The sequence below is a fragment of the Lissotriton vulgaris genome, chromosome 1_1 (assembly GCF_964263255.1).
Source record: "Lissotriton vulgaris chromosome 1_1, aLisVul1.2, whole genome shotgun sequence".
NCBI lineage: Eukaryota > Metazoa > Chordata > Amphibia > Caudata > Salamandridae > Lissotriton > Lissotriton vulgaris.
Window position 1 is genome coordinate 1,799,483,617 of NC_141685.1, and position 17,059 is coordinate 1,799,500,675.

A 17,059-nucleotide genomic window follows, 5' to 3' on the forward strand; every position below is an offset into this window, starting at 1 on the left:
TTTCATTACAACCTGTCGTCAAAATCAGGGGTGCTTTCAATTGACACGGTCCAACAGAAATAGACAAAGGACCAGATACAGGATTGTAAACAGGGGCGCCTGAAAAACCTACAGAAACATTTGTTAAGCCGGACAAAGGTGCGCCAGGGAGTTTCGCATGAATGATAGAACTTTTTGCGGTACCAGTATCCAACAGAAACGGTTCGACTACACCTGATGTTGCTACTGCGACATAAGGCCCACTCTGATCCACTGGAACTGATACTACTCCCTCTCTCTGTCCATGGCTGTCCTAGTACCCATTTTGCTGAAATCCCTCATCCACTTCACAATAGTCTTCAACATGATACTGCTGAGATCTATTTTGCTGGGCAGACTGTCCATTTCGTTGATCAAAGTGATTGGAAGGGCGATCATTCGTCTGTGGAGGCATAGCACCTCGTCATCGACCTCTAGAATTCTGTACAAAACCACCACGACCTCTCTGAGCTGCTGCTGCGTTATTTTGTGCTAAGACTGGACACTCATTTTTATAATGACCCTCTTTCTTACAATATGCACACTGATTCCATTGATATTGTGGCCTCGGTGAACTATAATCTGTCCTTTGATATGACCCTTGCTGCGTATTAGTCTGACTCGTGCGAGGCGGATATGCCTGTTGCAAAAGAACTTTAGTTTTTAAATCTTTCGTTTTCTTATCTGATTTCTCTTTTTCCTCTTTATCCCTATTTTCATAATACTGTGCAGTTGCAAGTATTTGCGCAGTTGTAGAGACAGCCCACGCACTCTCGGAATCTTTCAATTTGTTGCAGAGTTCTGGTAGCAAATTGTGTACAAATTTATCGACAAATAATCTCTGTCCTCCTTCTGTGCTCATATCCTGACCACTATGATCTACAAAAGTCTCTTCGAACCTCGTGAAGAAGTCGTAGACACTTTCGTCTTTCTTTTGCCTGCATGCGGACAACTTGTCCCAGTTAACACGCAATGCTGGCATCAGAGTCTTCATTAAGTCGATTATCCTACCTGGAAGATTAGCAATTAGAGGTTCGGGTTTGGAACCACCTATTTGCTGACCATCCGCTGCTATGATAGCTGCCCAATCACCACCTAGGGCAACTGGATGATTCTCCCTACGAATTTTAGCCCAAATCGGTTGCGGAACTACATTCCCAAATAACATGTCGATGTCCGCTAGGTTCATCACACAAGCTTCAACTGTCTGCGTTAACTCCTTATAATATCCGGCAGGATTCTTACGCGAGTCTGGCAAGGCCTGTTTTACTGCCAATACTTCGGCTCGCTTCCACGGAATGTGTATCCACACTCTCTGGAATTGTGCCGGAGCGGCTGCAATACCATGGACCGCATCAGCTTGCACAGCTTCGCGCCAAATTGGAGGAACCTCCCTCATTGGATATTGGCCAGTCCGCTTCGTATTACTTCTCTCTAAGTCTCTCGGTGAGCGAAGAGATGGATCATTTCTATAACTTAAAATCAGTTCCATCGCTTCTTTTATATCCTGACCCACTATCATACCTGCAGCAAACTCTTTTTGAACATTAATTAATTCTTCTAGGTTCGATTCATGATCATCTTCCTCTAATTCATCACGCAACAGGGAGCACATCTCGTCAAAAACATATTGTTGCGTTGGTTCCTTCCACTGCATAAAAGTGTCTAGTACATCTCTCGTACTATATCTCCTACTCTTCGAAATCCATCTAAGAGCCGTGGAATCCAAGATTCCCCGTTCCTCAGTACTTGGGAGCTGACTGCGTCTCTGTACAGAGTCAGAAGTAGGAGTCTTAATTAAGGTTTTATAGAAAGGAGACAGAATATTAGAGACGGAATCAGTGATTCTTCGACGAACAGTAAGCGGAGTCATATTACTAGCAGAGGTAGAGAACACAGAGGCAGTAGGAACAGATAGTACAGGGACAGTAGGGGTATCGAGTAAGGTAGCTTGTGAAGCAGTAGGTGTAAGCAATATAGGTATAGGTAAAGAAGTCGGCAACCCAGGAAGAGGAGGTGCCGTAGGAACATTTACATTAACCACAGGAGGTACAGGAGCTTGATTCTGGGGTGCAGGAGCAGGAATACCAGGTTGTCCAGCAACCGGCAATTGAACATTCGGTACAGGCGGAGCAGTAGCACCTTGTGCATACGGTGGAGGTGACTGTAACAAGTAAGACAACAGAGGATCGTTTTCGGGGTCCTCTACGATCTTAGTTGTTCTCGATGGCAAGGCAGGATAGCACTTGTCGATCGCTAAATTATGCTCTCTAATGGCCACCTCTACGGCCTTCTCAGACTCGTTGACTTGCAGCTGCTTAACAGCCTGCTCTAGAGTCAACTCTTGCTCTTTTTGTTCCTTCTTCAACCTTTTAATTTCTCTCTGTTTGGATTCTTTTCGCCAATAACGGAAAGAATCGAACATTGCCGGCCGGGCTTTCTTCCTAAACAATTTTGCTTCTAAATTGTCAAGAACTTCAGGTTCAAAACTACCATGTAGTGGCCAACTAAGGACACCATCCTTTTCCGTATAGCGGACCCATACCTCATTATAAGATATAGGACCCACACCATGCTTACAATACAAATCATATAGAGGAGTCCCAATCGGAGGAACGAGACATGAGTCCTCCAATCGTGAATCACTGTTGTAACCAAAACAAGACAACATACAATTTTTCCGACTTACCATTTTGTAACACAGAACACAGAACAAACAAAACAAGAAACAGATATGTGCACTTGAACCAAGAACTTAGGCCTACCAAAAACGAACTGATGTATCGATACCCAAACTAAACCAATAGATTATCGTAACCAGGACAACCAGTGATAATCTTACGAAACCAAACCAAACCAAGAACCAAAAGGATTTTAACAACCCTTACGAAGTAACCAACTAGCAACCACTAAATACTTAACTGAGGTACTGAAGACGTCACCAAGGAGAAACCCGTCACGTTTCGCCGTACTAAGGACTGCACCTCGGGTCCAAGACAGGGCGACGGTCAAGGCAACGGCCCACTGCAGCCGTCCGAACGGGAACCCTCGTGGAAGAGAACTTCGGGCCACTTTTGCGATATGCCGGGATCGATGAAGTGGGGCGCCTCCCTCAGGAATCTTCACACGAAGCTTCTCGAACTCTTCAGGCTTTTGGACCGGTACCGAATGACGTCGCCCCACGTTTGGCGCCAATTGGAGTTCTGGACTTTTTTGGTTCCGTCCAGAGGTGTCAGGGAGCAACACCCAAAGACCCCGGAGTTCCACCTGTCTTGGTGCACAAATAAACAGAAACACGGGCTTCTCGATGGTGGCGTCAAAGACCAAAGGTTTATTACTGCAGGGACACAGAAGTCACAGAAACTACGCATGGGCAGTGTCTAGGAGCCTGTTCGATTTGTAAAAAGTGGGTTGCTCCTTATATACTAAATATTAGGCTTCGGGCAAATTCTTTACATGTTAGTACATTCCCAAACCTTTGTGTCCTAAACAATAAATATTTGGCGTTGCACAGGAATCGTCGACAATATCTGATGTCAAAACATTACGAACGAGGGGTTCCCACTTTTCCATCATAATCTCATGTCAACTTTTCATTCAAGACCCGGACCGCCTCATCGTAAATTTCGTTACCTCCCCCTAATAAAGGCCCAGAAGGAAGGGAGCAGAGCCAGGTGCAGAAGATAGAAAAGCGGGATAAGGGATGTTTGTGGGTTGTAAATGGGCAAGGCTACCAGCTTCGGCCGCCTAATCATGATCAGGCCAACGAACACGAGAACCAGTATAGCAGGACTAGCTTTAGGCAGAGGAGGCAGCCTTTGTCGAGTCATGCAGCCACAGCGTGTTCTGGTCTAAGGTGCACGTGTTACTGGAAAGGTGAATCACCGGCTAAGCCAACGTGTCCTTAATCGAAATTGAGTAATCAGGAGTTATTGCATATGTGAGGGCAAGAAACACAAAATGGCTACCATGATCTAAGATGGATGCCGTGGGTAGATCGGAAATGTGTTTGTAACAGGAGTACTCTTGCTCGTAGCATAGCGAAAACACCAGGATATGCTAAATGGATCATTTGCGGTTCGCTGATACCAATATTATGTATTTCCGACAATATTGAAAACACGGGTTCAAATCGTCACGGAACCTCAGGCCAATGGGCAACAAAACAAACAGGGGTGACACCCTAATAAAGAAACATTCCCTGGCATGGTGGTGGTAGTCAAATTCATCATCCTCTTGGTTTTTAGGAAGGCCTCTCCTTGCTGAAATGTTCAATAAGATGGCAAACATACTGTTATCTCGTAAACAGTTCTTCTCCAATTTGTGGATGCAACAAAGTCTGACATTCAGCAGGTCATAGGCATCCTCCATCTTTGACCTTACATGTGTGTGAGCCATGTTGTAGACTTCTTGTTTCTAGTTTACTGTGAATGCAGGTATATCAGGATCCTGGACCACAGTATATACGGACTGTCACTTACAAAAGGTGGATTATTTTAGGGACATGTTTGTGATGTTGATATATATTATTGAGATACATTCATAACTACTTGCTACTTATCTATCAGTCACCCATCTCCAAGGTCTCCTCTGGTAAGATGGTGATACAATGCATCATCTAAACATGTAAGAGTCAGGGGTATTTCCAAGGTAGTGTGCAACAAGGTTTGTACTAATGGAATAAGACTTGCATGTCATCTCTATGTTTATGGAATGCCATTCAGGTCATTCCTTTATGCCATCTTATGTAGGATACGTTTGCACACAGCGTACCGGTAAACATAGGAAGAGTTGATTAATGCTATAGTGGGAGTCTATTGCTCAGCGCAATGCCTACAAGTGATAGAATTGATATTTTGGACCTGTATATAACATACCACATCAGGCACAGAATACGGAGACAGGATTTGAAAACGTCACCCTGGATAGTGCACAATGTCCTCTTAACCGCTAGGCTGGAGCAGATTTTGGGAGCAAAGTACCTACACTTGTGTGGCCATAGCATAGTTATGCTCATAGGTCCAATACACGGTCCAACATAGTGATCAGGTCTAATGTTGCTGACCAGATGCCCCTGTCTGTACCAAATGTTTGTTCCTCGTCCTGCCTGAACAGTGTTACTTGTTGCATGAAAAACCACTCAGTTCTTCTCCTTTCTCCCTAGTGGGCTCTCAGAATCTGTTTTCAACTCATTATGGCATAGAGGGTTACCATTTTAAAAGAGAGTGTTACATTTTTGGGTTCCTTTTATAATTTGCGCCTGCTTACCACCTGCTTTCACTTGGTTTTTAAACTGCATAGACAAATTGCCTTCTCTGCAATTATTCGTAGTTTGCAAATGGTTAATAGAAATCATTTGCAAATCACAATTTGGAAATCACAATTTCTGAATTGCTACTTTTATTGCAATTTGCTATGCAGTTGGTTCAGTGTGATAGTACACCCGTTCCTTCACTTTCTGTCTTTAATACGTTCCACATAGAAAGTTTTGCATGAAGTTTTGTAAACGATTATTACATTGGGCCCTCAGTTCTTACACTAAAGATTGTAAAGATGTGCTAAGAAAACTGGATGACAAATTGTGAGATTCTTGATACACCTTGGAGACAGTGGATGTGACTTCCCTCAATTGAATGTCAATATGGTATAAAGCCAATGCTTTTGCTTTCTGAACGACCAATCAGCGTTGTACTATATGGACAATGAAATGTTTTGAAATGCCTGAGTTTATTGTATATAACAACTATTTTAATGTCAACTGCAAATACTAGCTTCCAACCAGGGCATGATTATGGGCTCCTGCTTGACCCCAACGTATGGAAAACTTTTGAAGGAATGGTGGCCAGGGAGATGAACTGGGAGATGAGCTCTGCTAAATGAACCTCTTCTTTGGTATTATTACTGACGTACAGACTGGCTGTTGATGTAGGTTTCTAATCTGTATTTAGATGTGTTAAATGAAAACAGGGATTTAACAAATACGAATAATCTATATCTGTGGACTACTTTTTTAAGGTAGAAAAGAATGCACTGATATTTAAATCTGATTTACTATATGCAGGTATGATATAGTCTTCTCTAGCAAAGAGTCATCTATGAATTCAGTTCTATATGTTTCTACTTAACATCACAGCAGACTTAACAGCATGCCTTATAGTGAGGTCTTAGTCGACCAATATAATTGTAGAGGTTAAGAACACTTTTAAAAGAAAATTGGATAGTGACAACTATTCAGCGGTCTTGAAAGACAAGACCATACCTGATAAGACACATGAGTGAAACAAGCTGATAAACAACGTTCTCAAAAAATATGGGTGCTACTACGATCTGATAGGTATATAGTTATCTTCATGTTAAATATTTAGCCATGCATGACATTAGAACAAAAGGCACCTAAGTAAAGCAAAGGAATTAGGGATATGTTTGTAGAGGGACCGTTGGAAATAAAGGTTGAAAGGCTTGCCAGTTTGCATATGATGGCTTTTAATAGTGTTATGCAAGATAAAGTTATATAGGGCTGTGATCAAGTATCATAACCAGGATTTTGTAGTTGAGAGGTCTCCTGTATAGTCGCTCCTTTTTGGTATCATCACTGAGTATTAGACCTTCTCTTTTTCTTCTTTTCAGGGCCTGGGTGATGGCTGCCACCAGCACCCCTCAGGAAATAGGAGAAGAGTCAGGTAAGTGATTTATACAGGCTGTAGGGAGTACTAAGATGCTAAGATGATAGCCATGCTTCCCTCAATCTGATCCCAACATGATCTCTTCTGGTAACTCCTGTGTTTTCCGATCACCAGTGTGTCAAGTGCATTGAAAATAAATCCCTCTGGGGTCTTTGGGGGTGTCTCTGGGGTAATAAACAGATCCTAGATTACCGTTTTTCATCTCTTGTAGTCAGTTTACTGGTTTCTAGGCACCCTGCATCTCCCTGTGCCTAATGGACTTGACGTCTGAATGCCCTTACCTCTGAGCCCGGTAACAAAATGTGCGCCCTTCAGTGGTACTTCCCCTTCCCTTTTCTGAAGTGATCCCTGACCTCATTTCCCCACCCCCATAAAAGCTGGTGTCTGTCCCTTCCCATTCACTTACAACTAAATCCAAAACCCTCCAGAGTTGCTGTAGGTGTCTCCATGTGTGCTGGTTGCTTCCACCACTCCTCCATATAGTTCTTGTCATCCCCCTCCTCGACTTCCTCTACTCGTGTTGCCTTCCTTTCATCTTGGGACATTTCTGCTGCCAAGTCTTGTCCTTCTAGTGTCCCCAGCAGGGCTTTGAAGTGGGCCGAGTCTCACCGGGTCTGAGCACCGGCAGTTTTTAAAGGGGGGATCGAAACGGGTCTCTATCGGCTCTGTTTTGTGCCCTGGCACAGGCGGTCCATATTTTTCTGGACTGCAGTGATAGCAGGCACATGGATGTGTGCGTGCTCACACTGCTAACTTCTCATTAGTGAGAAAGTTATGGCATGACGTCATACTAGGTGAGGGTGTAGGGGAAGGGAAATCTTTAAAAGAGTCATTTTCTCTCCAGATTTCCCTTCTCTTTTTGAAACTCAGGAGCAGCAACATTGTCAAGGTGTCACCAGGGCTTTAGGTGGAAGCTTTTTCAATATTATATACTTGCCATAGTTGTTGCTTATTTACCTTATGCAACTAACAACCACTGACAAAGCCAAAAGTCCTTACTTGTTGTAGGTATGTTACTTCTTGTATCATATATATCTGTATGCAATGACAGAAACAGCAATATACCAGTTGGGCGGCACACTATGCTAAGCACAGGTTTTTAGCTTTGTGTTTTTAAAACACGCCCTTAATTAGATTGGCCACGCCCCTTTGAGAGACCTTCCGGTTTTCTCATCCCACTTAGAGCCTTGGTCCCCGGATAGTTCGCATGTTTGTTTCTTTCCTCCTCTGAATTGGCATCCTACCTCTTTCTCTGGCCCGGCTTCTCCCTACTTGCTCTGAAAGAGGTAGTCCATTATCAATTTTAGTGATTTTTTTCTCTGATAGCCCTTCCCCTCTTCTAACGCAGCGTTTGTGGTTTCCTTCCAGGTGGGGCCAGTGTTCATTGGAGACCTCTGTGGGAGCTGACACTCCTTTATCGAGTAAGTGGTCTGGGCAGGCTGGTGGGTTTTCAGTAATTTTCTGACCTTTTTATATGTCTGTCAATTTAAAAAAAAAATTGATAATAGACTAATTAGACTCAACTGCCTATATAATGTGCAAATATGCACCGAATGTGTTAAGCACTAAGTTTGAAAATATGGGTAGGAGATGATCTTATAGCTATACTCTCAGTGGACTTTGATGAATGATAAATGTTGAATGCTGAAAGTAACCAGATTTTGTGCCAGACAATTTGCTAAATGGGAATTGGAAATATGTACATATATTAGAGGCAGAGGAGAAATGACAAATTAAATAAAGCAGAACCCACTTACGGACATGATTTGTGAACATATTTTGAGTGATGATTAGATTTATTACTTTTTGTTTAATATTTTGCTGTTATGCTAATGTACACACAGATATATAACACATATACATATTTTTTATTTGCACATTCTCTTCGATATTCAATCAGTTTGTATTCAACGCACATAACAAATTCCTGAAGAAACCAGGTCTATATCCAGCTGACTCACCTACCTGCAGACTCATCACCAAGGGACACTTTGAAAATAAACTAATTGAAATAAAATCCTTCAGACAACTCTCCGAATTCATTGAACTGTAGAGAGGTCTGTCAGATGCCTAGATCTAGTTGTGTCCTTTGCATGGTACTGAGTCAACACTGAATACCCTCTATGGAGATCTTAAGGGAATTTGGAATCGGGTAGCATCTCTTCTACTACCCAGTCAAGCTTCCATCAGTACAGTGGTTCTTTCCACTGTGCACTTTTTATTTTTTACATTATATAGGAAGAAGTGTACATTTGATGATAAATAGTTTTCTCTTTTAAAGAGCAAAAAAAGGAAAACATCGCTTTTTATGAATATTTGTTTTAATGATGCTAAGTACAAATTGTTGTGGCTTAAATTAACTGAAGAATAAATGTATTCAATTCAAAATTCCTTCCACTGAACTGCAGAAGCTCATGAAGGTTATGATTCTAGAATACTCCTTAAACTGAATTGTCTTATTCCTCTCAGATCAGCTACGGACAGTAGTGTAGCTTAGTCAGTGAGATTTAGGTTTTCCAACAATCACGCTGGTATATAATGTTAAAATACATTACATGACAAGCAGGACACGTGAGAGGGGCTTAAGGGGCAGTGGAAAGAGAGAGGGATACGGTTTGATTGTGGTACTAAGTGAGAGAAAACACAACATTTTATAAAATAGAAAACATTTTTGGAAACTATCAAAGCAGACAGAGGGTGAGTGTGCGTGTGTTTTTTTCTGTGTGTATGTAAACGTCCAACACCTCACCATATCTGACTGGAATCAATTGCTCCCACCTATTTACCAGAAACAACATTTATTAGGGGGGTATAACACCCCAAACACTCCTCCTGAAGCTATGACCTTGGCTATTGATCATTGACCTTCTCCTTTTAAATCTCCATTCAGCATGAAGCCAGACATTTCAAGTCTCCAGTTTTGATTTATCACTCTTGAACTCTAACGTCCTTATATCATTAATGCTTTTAGTCTCTCCTACTACAACTATGTCACTGACATGTAGGTCATGCTAAGGATAGGATAACCATCTAACTTATATCACTGTGTGCTTGTCCCTGTCCTCTCTCAAAAACTGGATAAACACAAACCTAAGCCACACAGTCAAATTCCCGGGCTCTAGCAGGTCATAAACACAGCTGCTAGACTGCTTCTCCACTTCTGATCATTGGACCAATTCAGACTAGCTTTATATGTATTAAACAAGCGGTGTAGCACAGGCCCACACATCCCCCGCAGTGCGCCCCTCAGCACAGTACTCAGGCCTGAGATCTGCATATTAAATCAGGAGCGGGGGCCCCACTGCGTGCACTGCCAAGAAGCCATGTGTGAAATCTAAACTCAGTCCTTTATTTTAGCCAACAGCTCTTTGCATTTTGGAGTGTGTGTGTGTGTGTTTGCTTTTCATTTGAATGTGTAGGCTACAAAACCCATGTATGCAAAGTGTCATTGGGTAAAAAGCCCTCACTGACTTAAGGTGTTATTCAGGAAAAGTACCTGATGCTATGTAAAGCGCTTCGAGTTCGTGCCATTTAAACAAAACTACAAAAAAACATAAGGGTTAAAAAACCAATTAACATCACTTCACGTTCTCTTTCGTCTGCTTACCATAACACGAGGCACAGAAACAGACACAGCGCTTACCCTTCACTTGTTAACCCCTTGGCCACGGCGGTAATTCAGCCGCGGCGCTGGGGAGAGGGGGGCCGCGCGGCGCCGCCATGCTTGTGACAGAACCACTCCGTCACGAGCCACGGTGGCGCTGTGCTTGTGACAGAATGGTTCCGTCACGGCCCCGCCTGCTCAATGGAACGCTCAGCGCAGGCGCAAAATCAGCGCCACGCAGGCACCGCGGCCGGGCCGTGACGGAACCATTCCGTCACCAGCACAGCACCACCGTGGCTCGTGACGGAATGGTTCCGTCACAAGCATGCAAGCGGTTAAAGGAAACATACTGTTGACAATCATGCCTTTCTCACGCGACTTCCATGCCCCTAATTAAACAAGGAAATGTCTGACGGGGCCTTCTTGACGCTCTGCATCTTTGAATGTACACACGTTATACGTGGGAGTAAATAGAAGCGTCCAGCGGGGATCTCTGGAATACGTACCCCTCCGACTTAAAGGAGGCACTCCGAGATTGTATCTGGAGGGAGTGTGATTGTATGCACCAAAGAGAGCTTGGTATGCCTATGCACCGACTGCAATTACAGCGAAGATGTGAGTCATCCAATATTTACAGGTACAGCTCTAAGGCAGAAACTTTGCCTTTCTTTATCTTTTCAAATTAATAAAGTTGTCACTCTGACACTTTATCATGATATAGTTTGCTGGAGTAGGGGGGCAAAAGATGATGCGGCACAGTCAGACTGGAATCTGATGATAACTTTTTGCTACAAGGCTTTGCATAGATTCTGACACACCTACAGATAGATTCATGAAGCCAAATTGCGATCGCAATAGCTGCGAATAAGTAATTGCGACCACAATTTGAATAAAAGGAATTCATGACAGTGTAATCTCTAAAAATGCGAATTCGCTAAAGAAAAATTGCGATTTCGCAAATAAATTTGCAGAATCCGGGAAGAAGCCCATTTGCGAATCTGAAATTGCGAGAAACCTTGGAATCTGCAAATGTATTTGCGAAATCGCAAAACAATTGCAATAGCTATTCATGAAAAATCGCAAAATGCGAATAACCCGAAAATCGCTATTTGCGACGCGCAATTTAAGGAGAAATCAAACCAGGTGGTAACCAGTAAGGGAAAACATTTTTTTTTCAAAAAAACGTTAATAAGCTACCAACAGGTGCAGGCCTGACCAAACACACTTATGGATATGCAGCTGGAGCATGAGGACTCTCACAATGCCAGGACTCTACATGGTGGTCAGGCGGCGAAGGCTACAGCGAGCAGCACGGAACAGACGTAGGATCCAGGAGCGGATATTCCGCCAGCGGGTCACCCTTCTGGGCCAAACCAGGGAGCAAATTTACGCTAAGTACCGCTTGAATGGGGCAATGATCATCAAGCTGATCTGGGACCTAGACCCCCTGATGCAGCACCCAACAAGGAGGACCAATGCCGTGCCCACCCATGTCCAGGTATTGTGCAGCCTGCGCCTTCTGGCCTCCGGAAGCTTCCAGGGGATAGTCGCTGTTGCAGGGGGGATATCCCAGACCACCATGTCCCGCTGCCTAAGGAGTTTCCTGGAAGCTATGCTGACCCGGCTACACCACTACATCTCATTCCCGACCAGCCAACAGGACTTGAATGACACCAAGCTTCAATTTTACAACGTAGCACAATTTCCACATGTAATAGGATGCATTGACTGTACCCACATCCACATCCGCCCACCAGCACAAACGGAATACATGTATCGCAACTGCAAGTCATACCACTCTCTCAATATCCAGATGGTGTGCAATGCTAAGACAATCATCAAGGACATAGTGGCACAGTAACCGGGGAGCACACATGACTCCTTCATATTCTGGCACAGCTGCATTCACACAAGACTGGCCAGGGGAGACGTTGGGGAAGGACACCTACTAGGTAAGTACACATGCCCCAAAATAGTACACTGTGATAATGTAGCTGCGCTGAACAGGCACTCACCCTCTTGCTCCTATCATTTAGGTGACAGCGGCTACGCTCTCCGTGAGTACCTCCTGACCCCATACCTCAACCCTGCAACACCACAGCAACAGCATTACAATGCTGCACACATACGCACAAGAAATTGCATTGAGAGGACATTTGGCCTTTTGAAGAGCAGATTCCGCATATTGCACAAGACTGGTGGGGCCATCAAATACGAGCCTGAGGTCTGCTGCCGCATCGTGGCCGTGTGTGCAATCCTCCACAACATTGCTACCAAGCGCAGGATACCTGTAGAGATCTCTGGCAGTGAGTCGGAAGGGGACAACCGACCACCTGTACATGTGTGTCATGCACGCAGGGAGAATCCTGCAGAAGGACACAGGCGCACGTAACCAAATCAGCATGAACTATTTCTAGTGCACCCACTCCCCACACCCATTACTTCACTCATGCATGACAATAGTAATAATGACATGAGTCAGATTAAGTTTGACAGAATATTTGTAATTGTTATAGCACAATAAAGTGGGGATTCCCCAAACTGTAACGTGATTGCTACATTGCGTCATATGTCCCATGTTCTTGAGGAGGGCATGCTTGTAGCAGCAGCATGGCCCTTCATGGTACTAATCAAATGTTCAATGCCACCTCCGGGCAGATGCTCCCAACCTTCTTTCCACATCCTCCTCCTGATTCGGCCATGAGGCAGCAGAGGGCCTGCTGCTGCGGTGGGGTGCTACCACCACCAGTGGCACTGATTGACTACTATGGCTGAAATTAGCCTCACTAAAGTCGTCCCCCCCACCGCCCCCCGCCTGGCCATGGCCAGTTGCCTGCATACCCTGTACTGCTGTTGTCACTTGCTCCAGAGCTCTCGCGACATCCTGACAGCACTGGACCATTTGCACCTGCATGGCCAAGGAGCGTTGTGAGAGCTGAGAGGTCGAGTTGCCAATAATATAATTGGATCGCGTGTATTCAGACAGGCGGGTCAGCAGCTGCCGGTGTCTGCGCCGGTTGATGTCCCTCTGGCTGTACATAGCAGCTGTCATCCTCTCTATGCGGTCTGACATCTGACCAACATTCCTGGCAGTCTTGTTCAGCTGGAGATGTATAGCCGCGAGATGACGGGCTTGTGTCTGGTGGACGTGGAGCATACGGCGCTCAATAGAGAGCCCACCTGCCCGCATGTTCAACCCCCTGCCAGCGTGTGGTATTGCGCAGCTCCCTCACCAGTCCGCTTGACTGGCTCCTCACAGCCGCAGGGCGGCGGGTTTGTCGGCGTGCTGCTGCTGGTGTTGTCAGCCCCACTGGTGGTTGAGTCACTCGCTGTGGTACTGCTGCGCCTGTTGGCGCAGAGGTGGCACTGTCCACAGGGGCAGGTGGTGGTATGACCGCTGGTGCGGAGCTTGCCCTGATGGTCCTGGCTGTGGGGATAGATGTAAGTCTCCCTCAGTGTCCTCTGTTATATCCTCAATTTGTAGGGCATCGCTGTCTGTACTGGGTACTACAGCGCCACCTGTGATGTAAAGTGGACATTGATTAGTGGCATGTTTATTCCACATTTAAGCTTCCTACATGCATGCAGGCTACCATTCCCTGACTCGCAGCAGGATTGACTCTCACTAAACAGGTCTGGCTGTATGGGGATAGATGGTAATTGTGGTCAGACTACATGTCCCACAATGCAATAGTGCTTTTGTGGTGTGCTTTGGCTGCATGAGTGGGGTTTGTATTGGGATGATCTGGAGTCATGGCCATTGTTAGGGGACAGGGGCTCGCAGTCGCATGGCACTTACCTTGTGTATCTTGGGTGGATCGGGAGGAGTCCAGCTGGATCACCCCCACACATGCCTGCGGATTAAGGGTGTCCTCTACTCGGTCCTCGAGTGGTGTGTTTGGTGGGACAGTGGGCTCCCCTCCACCTGTCGCAACATGCTCCCCCAGCCTCTCTGTGATCTTCTCCTTTGCCCGCCCTCTGAGGTCGTACCTTCGTTTTTTCAACTCATCCACAGAGTGCTGGGTCACCCCCACAGAATTCACTTTTGCGCGGATGCGCACACAAATCCTCCTTTTATCGGCCTCAGGCACCCTTCTCGAGTCTTTCCCGAAGAGGCGGTTGTGGTCCTTGCACACTCCCTCTATCAGATATTCGAGCTCTTGCTCAGAAAATTTTATTTTCTTTTTCCTTCTTGTGGAAGTTTCACCTGCAGCTTCCTGTGACATGTTGTGCACTGGGGTGTCTCCTGGATTTCACCTGTAGGCACTCTGGAGGGGAGGTCTGGCAGTGCTGCTTCCACTTCAGGCTCTCACTGCTGAATGAGGGTGGAACCTGCCTACTTCCTGGTTGTGATGTCATCACTGTGCTCAGAATGAGTTTTTGCGATCTCGCAATTAGCGAGATCGCAATTTGCGATTTCAGTAATTGCGAGATCGCAATTTCAACACAGGTATCGGCCGAATCTTCGATTTTTTACCAATTTTAGGAAACTCGCAATCGGCGATTGCGGCCGATTGCAAATCGCAATTTTTTTCGTAATTTTTCATGAATGCCATTCTGCGATTTCTAAATTGCGATTCGCTTTTTCCCGCAATTTAGGAATCGCAGAATTTGACATTGATGAATCTAAGCACTAGCCTTTCAATAGCTCAATGCTTTCGGGGACTGGTAGTTTCACTTTTTACCCAGTAAATATACCCTCAAGTTTCAAGTTTATTTTATTTGATTTAGTTCTCAGCTGAGAACAACAAATATTGAATACATAAAATTTTCCTTTAAAGTTTGGCAATAAGATGATAAAATTTGGTGCAAAATTTGTTGGGCGGTACATGAAACACACAATAGGTGATGGGAGGAATGCTTATAATTTGCAATCGCTCGGGGTAGCACTCCAACCCATCGTTCTTTTGCACACCATGCCATCTCTGTTCGGACCCAGCCATGTGCAAATCACTTCATTGCACATGGAGTTAGAGCATAGCTGCAGGCAGAAGCCACATTAAATATTAGAAGCCACAACAAATCTCGACTTGTTTTGGGGTCCAGGGTCTCAGAGGGCCTCAAATTAAGCTTCAGCCAGGTATTCTGCTGGAGCCTGGCTCGTACAGTGGCGCAGCAATAATCCCCGCAGTCCCAGCGGTACACCGGGCCCTGAGCTCTGGGGAGTCCTCTGCGGCACTGTGAAAGGGTGGGCCTGAGAGCTCCTTACTTGATCCGTAGCATGGGAGGCCCCATCCATACACTTTGAAGGGGGGCCCCCGCAAGTTTTGTTATGCCGCTACATTAAACTCTCTTTCCTTGTAAGAAGCCTCTCAGTCTAGGCACACTGTGTCATTTATCAAACATTCAAAAAAGGCAATTAGAATAAAAATAATATTTCAAACAAATCAATACAAGAAACTCATACAAAATATTAATTGTACTGCCATTCTATCCTAACTCAGAAGACATAGGATTGTTTCATGGAGAATTGTAGCACGAAAACAAACACAACCATGGGAGTAGCTCTTCAGTTCAGGAGAGGCACTATAAGTAGCATAAAACATTCAAAAATAATTTTCGAATTTATCCCTTAGAAGACTGATTTCTCGTGCTGGTTTTACAGTAAAAGATGCATGATAAAAGAGAGCAGTCGGAATTCTCCTGGTCTTTGTCACCTGTTGGACTTGGCCCTTTTTGCAGGGTCCTCCGTGAACTTTTTGCCTTCCTCCTGTATTTTTCCTGACCTGTTGTTGGTGGTTTTATGACTCTGAGCATTTTACCAATGCTGATCAGTGCTAAAGTGCATATGCTCTCAATTGTAAATAGTTGTAATGGATTATGACTCCATGATTGGCTTATTTGATTTACTTGTCAGACCCGAGTACAATGCACCATGTTTGCCCAGGGCCTGTAAATCAAATGCTCCTGGTGGGCTTGCAGCACTGGTTGTGCCACCCACAGAAGAAGCTTGTAAAATATGGTTCAGGCCTGCCATTGCAGAGCCTGTGTGCAGACTGGGACTGCTGTGTTGACTTGGCAAGTGCACACATTTGCCAGTCCCTAACCCTTCCCTTTTCTACTTGTTAATCACCCCTAAGGTAGGCCCAAGTTACCCCCATGGGCATGATGCATAGTATGTGAAAGGTAAGACATGCCCTGATGTGTGTGGCATGTCCTGATAGTGAATTACGGCCAATTTCGTTTTTCACTATTGCAAGGCTACCTGTTCCCAAATTCCAGAATGGGAAGTTTGATTATAACATCTTATAATCCTAACTGACCCAGTGAACCGGGTAAAAATTCGACTTTAGTATGCCTGAACTCAGAATGTTAAAATACATCTTTTAGTGGAGGTGATTTTTATATTCTGTGTTTGAAAATACCACTTTTAGAAAGTAGGTATATTCTTGCCTAACCATCCAATATGTTTCTGCTGGGTTTGGGTATTCCATGTCTGGTTAGTGAATGACAGGGGGCTGGAGAGGGCCTTTGCTCCAGCAGTCTGATGGGTCAGGGCTGAGCTGAATAGGACCTGCATTGAATTGAGAGTAGTGGGAGGAGATTTCCTTTCACTGACCTGAGCCCTCATAGAATAGAGAGTAGGGGGCTGAGATCTCGTTTCACTGAACTGAGTTCTCATAGAATAGAGAGTAGGGGGAGGAGATTTCCTTTCAGCTACCTGGGCCAGGTCTGCTTTCCTACAATGCTCTCTCCACCTCCTGCCAGGAAGCTGCACCCAGGAGGACAGTACTGGTTTTTACTAAGTACAGAC